Source organism: Muntiacus reevesi, chromosome 3 (genome assembly GCF_963930625.1).
Source record: "Muntiacus reevesi chromosome 3, mMunRee1.1, whole genome shotgun sequence".
Taxonomy (NCBI): domain Eukaryota; kingdom Metazoa; phylum Chordata; class Mammalia; order Artiodactyla; family Cervidae; genus Muntiacus; species Muntiacus reevesi.
In genome coordinates, this window is record NC_089251.1 from 173389888 (window position 1) to 173403694 (window position 13807).

Here is a 13807-nt window from a genome sequence, read left to right on the forward strand (position 1 = left end):
GAAAACATGATCGTTTTTAGCTGGGGATATAATGTTAGCTGGTAAACTGGAAAGAATTGCCTGAAAATCTATCTACCAACAGTAAGAGAACTGAGCAAGTTGGTGGAGTTTAAAATAATACATAGACTTTAATAACAGTAATGATAATATGCAACAGTAGCAACAACAACAAAAAACATAAAATACCAAGAAATAAACTTAGGAACTGTGCAAGATTTAAATGAAGAGAATTTTAAAGCATTCTCACGTGATATAATAGATGTTTGAACAAACGGAAAAGGCAAAATACATTCTCACATAATAAGACTCAACATAAAGATGTGAGTTCTCCCTATGTTAGTCTAAAACTTAATGTAAACCTGATAAATGATGGTAAGGTTTTCTGAGGATATATGTGGGGAGAAGGGAGCTGAACAAGCTGATTTTAAAGTTTCTATAGACAAATCCACAAAGACAAAAGAGCTAAGACATTTGGGGAAAAGGTTAATGAGAAGCGATTAGACATTATCAAATAATAAAATATTTATCATATAATAGTTATTGTATATAACATTAATTATATTAGTCATATTATTGTGTATTATATAATAAGGTGCATGTTACATAACTGCATGCTAGTTTACACACAAACACATATACACACATACAGTATGTAATTGTGTGTTACTATACTTAAAGACAGAGACCAATGGAACAAAATAAAAAGTCAAAATATTGATCTCGCTTAAAATAAAAACTTATTATGTATCGTAAACATGTTACTTTAGGCTAGTGTGAAGAAACATATTATTATATAAATGTCATTGAGATAATCTGTTAACCATCTGGGGAAAAAGAGATTTTGAACTGATATGTTACACTTGATAGCAGGATAAATTTGGGATGGGCCAAAGATTTTAAATTAAACAGTAAGAATTACAACCAAAACCCTGGAAGACACCATGGAGAATTGTTTTAATAGCTTCAAAGAGAAGAAGATCTTTCTAAGTTTAACACAACTTAGAAGCAGCATTTTGCATCATGTCATTTAATTCCTGGCTCAAGAAGCTTGGTGAGTCCTGCCTTCTATGATGAATTCTCAAGTTCTTTCTGCAGCTTTCAAAACTTTGAATAATTGACCCTGTCCTTCCAGTATTATTGGTTTCCTAAATGAAACAAATGGTAATCAAACCATGCTTCTCACATCCTGTTTCCATAACTGGCTCATTCTCACTTCCATTTTCCCTGTGTTATTCATTGGTTAACCTATCCTTTGTCTCTTGGTTTGTGATGCTTTTTTCATCGAAGTTTTTTTATTGAGATAATTGTAGATTCACAAGTAGTCATCATGATGCTTTTTGACTAAATAATTATGATAATATAACAAAATCAATGACTAACATTATGCCTAGGGAGAAGAAAGACACAAAAGCTTTTTAAGCAGGTGAAGCTTGACGTCAGATGTACATAGTAGACATTATGACTGTGGGTTGGCAGATGACCGGGAGCCAGGCTGCCCAGTTATGAGGCCATTGTAGATATTTGGGTCGAATACGAGGAGGACTTTGTTAATGATGGAGAATGATCTGAGCACAGTCAAGGAGGAAGAACTGATAGTCTTAGCAAACTCAGACTCTGCTTAGCAAACTTAGACTCTGCTAAGACTTAAACTCAGTCCTCCACTGTCTCCCGGAATTTGCTGGGATCCCTGTCTGAATTCTAACAACCTTCACCGAAACCCTTGCCTCAGGCTCTGCATTCAGGAGGATTCCAGGTTAAGTTGCTGGCTAATTGCATATGGGTTGAGGGGTTTGCGGAGAGAAAGCAGGCAGGGATGACTCCTGAGTTTCTTGAACCCAGAGAGGGGTATCACTCACTAATAAGAGAATATAAGAGGAGATGGGTTTCTTTGTATGTGGTAGAGATAGAAAGTAGGAGTGGATGTTCATCTTGCCACGGCTATTCCCATCACAGGGCCTGATACCTTGTAGGTGTTCAAGATATATTTAAGTTGCACATGCAAGTGGAGAGAAGAGATAAACATTGGTGCTCTGTCCACATTTGGATCTGTTATTAAGTGTATACTGAAAGTTGGGCTGGATGTCTGTCAGGTTGCTGCTGAGACTAAAAGAGGAGATCATGTCATACCATCTATGAGAATTACATTTTAGTTAAACATATAAGATACATACAAAAGTGAAACAATTTGAAGGCTTTAGAAGTGATATATATTAGCAAGTAAAATACAGTATATTAGCAAGTAAAAAATACATATAATTCACACGGAGTAATAATTTCCTGGAGAAATAAAGATTAGCAGTAATCAGGGTTGACTGAGGCTAATCTCATGTTTTGTTTTGGCCTTTTTTTTGGGCCACGCCAGGTGGCTTGAGGGATCTCGGTTTCCCAACCAGGGTCTAAACCTGTGTCACGGTAGTGCAAGTCCAGACATCCTAACCACGAGGCCACCAGGAGACTCCCTAATGTTTCTGTTTAGATCACTTTTCTTAATCTCACAGGTCTGTACTCATTAGTAGTGGGTCACATATGAAATGCCATAACCATAGTGAGATTTCGTTGTCAACAAAGTTTCCACCACCTCTTATTGAACTTGATAATTTCTTTTATACATCTGCTGGTTTTCTTAACAAGTCTCATCCAAGAGACTAGTTTGTTTTAAAAACTAGCAGTGAGTGTTTAAAACTCTGCAGAGTGGTGAAGGGGCAGCAGTATGATTGAAAAGTCATACTGGTATAACCTTCCTCTTCAGTGCAAAAAAAAAAAAAAAAATGAGTATAGAAACACCTAGCTGAATGTTGATACAATTCCATTGTATTTTTTCCCTGTAATGTGAAAAATGGAGTTGGAGCCACTTTTTAAAAAGCTTTGTCTTGAAATCAAGCAGGATTTGGTTAAAATTCTTTCATTTATTCAGGAATATCTGCATGGGTTTAGGGTCAGAGAAAAAGTGGTCTGTGCCTAGAGGTTGCATGACATTACAGCCAGTGGATCCCCCCACCTGGCTCATACATTCCTGGCTGTCTTCCTAGATAATGGAAATGTCACCTGGGATAAAATCAAACTTCCTATTATACTCCTGACAAACCGCACATACTGATGTCATTTCTCCCCTGCCTGAGACACTGATTGGTCAATCATAAAAGGGAACCACAGTGGATTGTTCAGTGTGCTCTGTAGAACTTATTAAGCCAAGACCATCACAATTTCCAGGCTTGACTATTTATTCTATAACTTTTCCAGGCTTCTCAATGTTTTAATATTATGAGGTGAGTTTGACCTCTCAGTTGCGTTTCAGGACATAGGGCATCTATAGTACCATTTCTATTGAAGATGGCCCAGAAGCTCCAAGGCATTTAGCATGCTTTGGTCTTCCCTTCCCTCAGCACCCATTCCGTTGTTTCTTTTTAAGACTATGCTGGTCCTGACATCTACATTGTGTCCCTCACTTTGGGAAGAGTCTTCCAACATGGTGCCATATAGACTGCCATTCTCTCTGCTTAGTTTCTATCCTCCTTGTAGTCAAGAGATATTTAGCCTTGCCCTTCAGTTTCCAGCCATTAGAGGGCAAGGCTGCTGCAGCTAACAGATTCTAAGACTTGTTTTGAGAGAGACTGAGTGAAGCAAGTGTTTCTCCAATTACACACTATCTAATTCAATTTACATTTTTTAGAAAAACTGCCAGCTATTTCATGTTAATATTGACATTTTCATAAGTACTTGCAATTAGAATTCAAGCTGAGATTCCAATAGATCTCTTAGATGTTTTACACTTACTTTTCCTGTCTTCAGATTTTGCAAAATATTTTTGAGAACACATTTAGAGGTCATTCTGCCTTTGGGGAATTTATGCTGTGTATGTAAAACAGTTTGTTAGGAAAAAATATTACAATTTGGCAAAGCAAATTGAGGACAACTGCAAAGGTGTGCCAGGTTCTGAAAAACAAGTATTAGGCTGTGAAATTCAAAATTCTAACACTGATAAACTGTCATTAGTTTTTCACTTTATATAAACCTTCACCCCATAACTTTTTTGAGTAGCAAGCTCCCTGGCTGCATTTTAAACAGTATTTTTAAAGAACATTTCCCGACTGCATTTAAAGTATAGCCCTATTCACTGACATCTTTAAATTTAACATGTATATGTATTTGTACAAACTGGCCTGCATTTGAAGAGTGACACATATCTCTTTAGAAATATGGTAATGGATTCCAAATGACTTCACTGACCAAACAAAAAGATGTTCTCACGTTAAAATATTTTGTTCATCAAAGTACTTATTCTCTGTTTTATTGCCTAAAGCATGCTTCCTGAAGTGAGATCTTAAATGTACAGTATAATATACTCTTTGGTTTCTATATAATAAATGTTACTTACTTCAATTTAAAAGAAAGCTTGACTTAAGACCCATACAGAGTATACATAAATACAACATATATAATACTATGCCATCAAATGCCTTTAGCGTCATATGTTTGCACATATCAATTAAAAGTCCAACAAATAAAAAAAATTCCTGAGAGGAAGGTAAATAGAGCTTTTTAAAAATACGCAATGGATACAGAAAGTAAGCGTCTAGAAGATATTCAGGAGATGCATCTGTCACTAAAACTAACTTCTGCTAATACAGCCAAGAATGGATATGCTGTTATGTCTCAGTAATTATTTTTCAGCCTTAGCTACATGTTGCATCACTTCTGGGGCTTTTAAAAAATCCCAGAGCCCAGACTGCACCCTTGACCGATTAAACCAGAATCTTTGGGCGTGGGACCCAGGCAACAGGAGTTTTAAAAGCCTCCCAGATGATTCCAGTGAGCGATCAGGCTGAGAGCCACCACCTTCATAAATCTAAGCCACCCGTCCCAGCAGGGGTGCAGGCCTGAGCCCCCAGTGAGGGGGCAGCTGCAGCTGGTGGCTGACTCACAGTGAGGGGCGGGGGTCTGGAGCAGATGAGCTCAGCTGACAGGTGGCCAGTGGGATGCACCTGGCTATGCTCTGGTAGCTCGGGTTTGGTGCTCCTGATGGGAGCTTCCATTGAGCAAGCAGGTCAGGCAAACTTGATTTGGCAGCCTCCTCGGGGACATCTGGTGAATCGTTTCTCAGTCCCAAAGCTAAATCCTAAACCCTAAACTCGAAACCCGCTGCTCCAGCCAAGCTGGGCGGCTGACCATAGCGCAAGCCTCAGGCTCTTGGGCTTTGGCACAAACGCCCTGCTCCTGCAGTCCTCCTGACCTTACCGCTGCCTGAATCTGAATCTGTCCCCAAATCTGAGCTCCCACCTTGTCTAGGAAGACTCCCCCAGTGAGCCCAGCTCTCGCTGATTTCTTTCCTCTCCTGAATTCTCAGGCTGAAGTGTCTGCAGCATTCTTTTGCTAATTAATCATGCCCCAGCCAATGACAGTTCCTCAAGTTTGGGTCTCCTGTTGCCAACCAGGCAGTCAGCAAATGGAAGGACGGTGAGGCGCTCCCCACCGTAAATGCTCCCCTATCTCCATCCCTGCCCCCACCTAGAGCTGCTCCTTATGCATGGTTCTCGCTCTGTAAATACTTGCTCCTTGACTGTTTATCTCCCACCTGATCACTGCAGCAGCCTCAGATTAACTGGAGCCCTTCTGTACACTATATATTGAAGTTAAAGTCATTTTTTTTCCAAAATGTAAATCTTAGGATCCCATGTAAACATGCCCCCCCACCCCCAGGCCTGCTTCAAACCCTTTAGAGTCTCCCCAGTCCTCTTGAACACCTCTTGAACACCTCTGCCTGCCCACCCTGTAGGATTCAGCTCTTCCCTTTCTCCCTCAGTTCACCCTGCTCTAGCCTCCCTGGTACTTCCCCTGTGTTCACTTTGTTCCCCTCTGCCACAGGTCCTTCGCACATGCTGTTCCCGATGCCCAGATGTTCCTCCTTCTCTTTCCCTTCACATCTTAGTTCAACCACCCCTCCTCTGACCTCTAGACTTACCAACTATGTCCAGACAGTGGCACATTTCTCTGTGTTGTAAAATGTGAGCCAGTTACATTTCACATGATTTTGTGTGGTTTGGGAATTAATACCTGCCTCCCTTGGAGGACTCTGAGCTCTATGAGGACAGACATAGGGTCTATTTTTGCTCAGCATTTTATTTCCAGTTCTGATTATTATACTCGTCACACAGAAAGCACTAAATCATTAATAAATGAATGAATGATGAATGAGTGGGTGGATGGATGGATGAGTCATAGTAGAAGTAAAAATAAAACGTATGACTGGCCCCTTGGTTCTGCAGACCAGAGACAGGGAAGCCCTAGCTTGGCGTCACTGCATGGCCGCATGCCACAGTAGAGAGCAGATGTCCCACTGGTGGCTGGGACAAGCTAAGTTTCAGAATGCCTGTCATGCTCACAACCCCTCCATAGTTCCCTCAGTTCCCACAGTCACAGCATCACTGTGGTGGGCAGAATAATAGACCCCAAAGATGCCCACACCTTAATCCCTTGGACCTGTGAATATGGCACCTTATACAGAAAAAAAAAATGGTTCTGCAGATGTGATTAAGGTTACAGTCCTTGAGATGGGGAGATGATTCTAGACTGCCTGGATGAGCCCAATGGATTCACAAAAGTCCTTAAAAATGGAGAACCCTTCTCAGGTGGGTTAGAGAAATGAGATAGGAAAAGAAGGGGGAGAAATGTGAACCAGCATTTCTGATCTTCCAGTTCTGTAGGTCAGAAGTCTGGACACAGGTCCCACTGGGCTAAACTCAAGGTGTTGGCGAAGCTGATTCCTTTTTGGAGGCTTGAGAGGAAGACTCGTTTCCTTGTTCATTTGGGTGGTTGAGAGAATCCATGTCCTTTGGATACAGACTGAGATCCCACTGTCTTGCTGCTGGTCAGATGTGTGCTATTCTCATTTTCTAAAGGCATCTTTGCTCCTTAAACCGTGGTCCTCTTCTTTCATCTTCCAAGAAACCGGTGGTGGGTTGAGTCTCAGGGATACTCCAGGTATTGCTAAACCACAGAGCTCGTCTTTGGTTCTCTAAACACCTGTGACCCCTGCTTTCGACACACCTCTGGAGGAATGGCTGTCAGAGACATCTCTCTCCAGGGCAGCACCTTCATCCTCTGTGTGGCTCAGCGTGTCAGAGCTTGTCGCTCCGCACACCTCTCCTCCCCACCCTCTGGGGTAAGAACGCACCACTTTGGGGACTTTACAAGCACTTGCCTACACCAGCTTAGATTTCCAAGTAAATAAACATGGGACAAATGGGTGCCAGCAGGCTGGGATCAAAACGTTGTCTCCAGCTGTTGGGAACACAGAGAAGCAGTTTCCTTAGAAACGGATTCCCAGGAGAAGGGATCTAGTGGGGCCATCTGAGAGCTCAGCAGAAGCGGACCTGATGGTTCAGGACACGGCCCAGGGTAGCCTGAACCGCAGGAGAGCAACAGCAGCTGCTGGCTCCCCAGAGGAGAAAAACACCCCATTTGCCCTGTTTTATAGGAAATGAGTGGTCTCTGGAAGCCACTGACAGAGCCAGGGGTGTGAAAGCATTAATTCCAAAATGTGTTTTGGAAAGTTTTAGCTCTCAGGGCACTTCTCTGTAGAATGTTCAGTTTATTTTCTTTGAGAAGGCTGTGAAACAGACAAGGTAACATGTTCCCATTGTACAGATGAGAAGAGTAAGGTTCACGGAGGCTAAATCCATTGGCTTGAGTCACCCAGCTGGGGCAGCAGAGAACAGAAGCTAAGTACACCATGTCCTGGGCCGCTTGCTCAGCCCACAGTCACAGGCCAAATCTAAACTAGATGGAGACAAAGAGCATGACTTTCTTACCTTCGAAGCTTTGGAAAATACAGATATTTACTGAAATACGTAAAAAGCAGATGATCCAAATCGTTTATTCGTTTTCTTCCTTTAAGAAGAATGATGCTTGAGGGATGAAGGGACAGCCTGAGGTTTCATTCCCAGGACAGACTCAGCCAGTCAGGACTGAGTGGAAATTTCCAGAAACGAGTATTTCATAGATACACTTCCAAAGCAAGGGGTGCTCAGAGTCCAAAGCTTTCAAGCAGATTAAAACGCATAGCTTTCTGAAAACCTTTGCTGATGCTGGCCCATGTTCAGGCTTCTCCAGAATCCAACATGATTCACTGAATTCTTTATGAATTAAGAAGCTGTAAATTACACATCTTTTCTTTTAAACATGCATTACTTTCCACGCTTTACAGCCAAGACGAATAAACAGCATCACAGAGGCAGTTCTCTCCCTGGGAAAATGCCTTTCCTTCTCTTTCTGCTCTACAAATGGTGGATCACCTAGGGAAGGGTCATCTGGTGAAGTTGCAGGAAATTTGGGTAAAGAGTTCAACTGGACATTTTTGTTGTTGTCTGAAAATGCCAAGTGGTATCTCTGCAGAAGTGTTCACCATGAACCTTTCTCAGGCCAGGTTTTAGGCAAACAACAAGCAAAAAAAATAAAATAAAATCACACACGTATAACTGACAGAGTGGAAATGGCAGCTGTTTTCAGGGAAATTTGGGGACTGGAGAAGGGAATGGCTTCCAGGGAACAAGACGCTCTCCTTCTCTTGTAAATCACAACAGTTGCTCTTCATCAGCAGACATTCATTCTCCTTAACTGCATTCTGAGTGCCAGGTATTTTCTTGCCCTGGAAATAAAGCAGCCTGGACTCCGGCTGGACAAAAGTCTCAAGCCCTGGCACGTGTCCACGTGTGCCTGCACTTAGATCCGCCCCACCTCCCGAGCCTAAAACCAAGAAAGGACGCAGCCACCGCTGCAATGGTGAGCCGAGTGCCTGGCTCTGGACAGAGAGAAATGAGCCCCAGAAAACTGTCTTTTCATAGCATGGCTGCTAGACGCTGAATCTGTACCCATTCTAGCAATAATTTATTGTAAAATCATTTTCTGATAAATAAGTGAAGATTTTTCGGAGAGAAGTAGGCACTTAGAAAATCTGTTTTCAGAAAATATGGAAAATAGCTCTAAGATGCTTAAGTATTTGAAAAAAATTGTTATAACAGTTATGTCTTTGTGAAGATAAATGATTTTTCTCAAAAACCATGGGATCTGGCCCACTCGTCTTCTCCCTTTTATCATCCAGGAAGTAAAACATAAGGTCCAAGTGATCCAATAAGACAGGTGTGGAGTCAGGAGGCCTGGCTTCTACACTGGGCTGGACACCTAGCCCATCACTAGACCCAGGCCCCGTTCTGCATCCCAGAGAAGAGAGGCTTCTCACGACGGACCTTCAGAAACCCTAAGATCCCTGTGCCTATTTCCATTTTCTTCCCAACCAGCTGGCATCACAGATAATATTTCAGCCCCCAAACTCCCACCCTCTCACAGCTGTATGCTAAGCAGCTCTGCAAGGCCCACAGCCAGTAGCAGAACTGCCTTATTTTTGGCAACTGGATAAAGCAAAGGGCTTTGGAGCAAGCACTGGGGTCTGGAATCAAGTGGGGACACCAGTGGCCCCGTCTCGGGCCAGGGCCCGTGACTCCGGGTGTGAGCAGCGAGAGGCCTTGCCGCTCAGTCCCAGAGGGGGTGGCTGCCCTGCCTGCCCACTTGGGCTCGCTGGCCTCCCTCTCGGGCACTCACCCCTAGGCAGGGCCTCGCTGAGGGGACCCAGCCTCCTCACAGCTGCCCTGCACCCCAGCGAGACACAAACAACACCCTCTTTTGAGTGAAACAACTGACCACCCAGGCTTGCCAAAATGAGGACAGGCTCTGAAAAGGGGCAGTTTTATTCCAAGGGTCTAATGGGATCGAGGAGAGGGAATAAAAAGTTTCAGCTATTAAAAAAAAAAAAAAGGCAATACACTGGCTTCTTCCAAATAAACAAACCATCCTTTGAACAAGAGAACGGCCTCCTAATGGGGTCAGACTGGAGCTGGATCATGAAAGAGTCACGTGTCCCAGGCCCTCCCCGCTCTCTGCTCCCCGATTCTCCCTCTGCTGTTTTGGGGGAGCCCAGGGCTCTCCTGCTGGGGCCCAGCCAAGGAATGAGCCAAGCTCATCCAACATGGGCCCTTCTCAGGACACGGTGATTTACGTGTGGAATGGGGGTCACTGCGAATCTCTGAGGGTAGAATTCCAGGCAGGGAACTTCTCCAGAATCTCTCATATCATAGAGGCCCTTCAAAAATGCAAGACTTATCTCCATTACCAGCTTTCAACATTCTATGGGCTTAAAAAAAAAAAGCTGAAGCTCCAATAGTTTGGCCACCTGATGTAAAGAGCTGACTCATTGGAAAATATTCTGATGCTGGGAAACATTGAAGGCAGGGGGAGAAGGGGGCAACAGGGGATGACACGGTTGGATGGCATCTTGACTCAGTGGACATAAGTTCGAGCAAACTCCGGGAGATAGTGAAGGTCAGGGAAGCCTGGTGTGCTGCAGTCCATGGGGTCACAAAGAGTCAGACCCAACTTAGCCAATGAACAACAACAACTAATTCAGCCACTCTTCTGAATACCAGGGACAGAGATGGAACTCTGATCTTATCTTGTTCTCAAAGATCTTACTGGCTGTTGGGAGGAAAGGACAAATGTGAAGATATTATATCACCCAGAGAAATGACATAACCAGCAGTTGGTGGGAGCACTGAAGAATATTAGAACATCCATGTACAGTTGTGTAGGTTGTGCACTGCACAACTGTAAGGTCTCTCTCCCACAGACCCTATTTTCAATCAAATCCCCTGGAAACTTTGAGTGTGAGGATGCTTGTGAGACTTCAGAACAAGAACTGAGGCTTCAGACAGATATAAGTCTAGAGCAGGAGGGAGGAGTCCTGACTCCCAGAAAAAAGGGAGAGAATTGCTGAGGGTGTTTGTGGGCTTGTGAGATTATGCAACCCCTGCTGGGAGGCAGGCTCAGCTTTCTAGAGGAGATTAAAGAGAAAGAATCATTGATTAAGATGTGTATAGTTTGTGACAGGGCTTAATCTCCAAAATATACAAACATTTCATACAACTCAACAAAAGAAAAACAAATAACCAAATATAAAAATGAGCAGAAGACCTAAATAGACATTTCTCCACAGAAGAAATACAAAAGGCCAATAGGCACATGAAAAGATGCACAATATTAATAATTATTGGGGGTGGTGGTTTAGTTGCTAAGTTGAGTCCAATTCTTTGTGATCCCATGGACTATAGCCCACAAGGCTCCTCTGTCCATGGGATTTCCCAGGAAAGAACACTGGAGTGGGTTGTCATTTCCTTCTCCAAGAGATCTTCCCAACCCAGGGATCAGACCCAGGTCTCCTGCATTGCAGGTGGATTCTTTACTGACTGAGCCACCAGGGAACTGCTAATTATTAGAGAATTGCAAATCAAAACTACAATGAGGTAGTCATTGTCATCAGTCAGAATGGCCATCATTAAAAAGTCTACAAATAACAGATGCTGGAGAGGGTGTGGAGAAAAGGGAACCGTTCTAGAGTTGGTGGGAATGTTGGTTGGTAAGTTGGTGCATCCACAATGGAAAACACCATGGGGTTCCTCAGAAAACCAAAAACAGCATTATCATATGATTCAGCAATCCCACTCCTGAGCATATATCCAGACAAAACTCTAATCCAAAAAGATACATGCACCCCTCTGTTCATAGCAGCTCTATTCACAATAGCCAAAACATGGATACAACCTGAATGTCCATCGACAGAGAAATAGATAAAGAAGATGTGATACATGTATACAAAAGAATACTACTCAGCCATAAGAAGAATGAAATAATGTCATTTGCTGCAACATGGCTAGAACTAGAGATTATCAAACTAAGTGAAGTAAGTCAGAAAGAGAAAGACAAATACCACATGATAACCACTTATGTGTTATTTAAAATTTGACACAAATGAACCTATCTGTGAAAAAGAAACAGACTCACAGACATAGAGAACAAACTTGCAGTTGCCAAAAGGGAAGGAAGTGGGGGAGGGATGGAATGGGAGGTTAGCAGATGTAAGCTATTATACAGAGAGAGGATAAACAACAAGGTCCTACTGTATAGTACAGAGAACTATATTCAGTATCCAATGATAAACCACAGGGGAAAAGAATATCAAAAAAAAGAATGTATATATATATGTGTGTGTGTAATGAATCACTTTGCTATACAGCAGAAATTAACACAACATTGTAAATCAACTATACTTCAAAAAAAAAAAAAAAAAGGTGGGCATGATTTGGAGCTATTCATTTTACTTCTCAGTTCAAAGTTATAACAGCAACTCATAGGGCCTTATATGGTGCATGGTCTCTAAGACTTACCTCTCCAAATTCACCTCCTGCCACCTCCCTGTCCCCACCCCTCACCCTATACTAGCCGCCCCCCCTTCCCTACTGGTTTCTGAATGACGCACACAAGTGCCCACTCCAGGCCTTTGCTCCAGTTCCCCTCTCTACTTGGGGCGGCGTTCTCCCAGCCAACTGCGGGATCAACTCTATCTCTCAATCTAATCATCGCTGATATGTCAGATCCCTGATCTGCTTGTTAACATCACAGCCGATTCCCTGCCCGCCACCACCCACTGCCCACACGAGGGATCCCTGGGACTGCCCCTTCACTTTCCATGATCACTTTTCACCTTCTGGTAGACTATGAATTTACTTATTACCTACATTAATGTTTGAAGAGTAGGATTCATAAAACTTGTTTTCAAATCTTTGGTTTTTTGGCATCCTCTGCTGTAACTTGGTTCTCACTAGTATCGGATTGAACCAGAAACTTTGCAAGATATTTTGATTACATGGAATATGCTCTATGTTTTCAAAAAACATAACAGGCTAATCAGGTCCAATACAAACAATAAAGACATTATTCCTCTAGTTAAGTGGTTCTATACTCTGAATATGTACTCATCATTATAAAAAATATGTGCTTGTCATAATAAAAATAGAGAGCCATATTCATAACATATAAAGAAAAAGATAAGAAGAGTTTTTGCCATCATAATGGAAAGAGAAAAAAAGTAAAAGCCACTTTAAAAATATATCATCAGAATACTTTCCTGAAGCATTAGGTAGTGGAAAAAATGCTGAACGGCCAGTAAAAAGCCTTTGTTTCTAGTCTCCGCCCATCTATAACTAACTGTGTAGCATTCGATAAGATACTTCTGTGCATCTCAGTTTTCTCAACTCTAACTGTGGATTTTAAGATTTAAAAGTGATATTGTTGAAAAATGCTCCATCCTCCAAACACATACTGTCTTTATGCTTTTTAAAATCAAATGAGGAAAGAGAACTTGTGCTGGAACTGTAGCTAACACTACTCTCTTTAGCTCGAGGATGCTTCTGTGCACACACCAGTGGTGGGCATGGCCTCTGTGTTGCAGGCCAGCAGCGGAGGCAGATTTGCACTGAGCCATCCACACATTCTTCTCTCTTTTCTGGGCCTGAGAGCCCAGGATGGTCCGGGTGAACCCAACAGGCTCCTGCAGACACAGAGGCCAGGGTTTCAGCCTCTTTAACACCAGGCTCTAAGCCCTCAGCAAGTATTTGTCAATCTAGGTACAAAGTAGTGGGAAACACATCTTTTATTCTGGAGCTGACGATAAGATGCACTACTTTCATCTGTTACCAACTCCAAGCTGTGGAAGCAACTCTTGGGCTCAAAATCAACATCCCTGTGACATTGCGGGTCCCAAAATAAGGTCCAGAAAAGCCAACAAATTTCACTGAGATTCCTGATTCTCTTGTGCTGTGGTGGAAAGAACCTTGGACTTGGAGTAAGAGGACCTGGAAACAGTCAGTCATGGTTGTGCTCACATTCTTTTGCAATCTTAGGGTTCTCATCTCAAAGTACCCCT

At 42.6% G+C, this 13807-nt stretch overlaps 1 protein-coding gene across 2 annotated transcripts in view; it reads right to left on the reverse strand.

The window, feature by feature from the left end:
• The window catches only part of UST (uronyl 2-sulfotransferase), a 322913-nt gene that overhangs the window by 91821 nt on the left and 217285 nt on the right, over positions 1 to 13807 (reverse strand). The window lies entirely within an intron of this gene.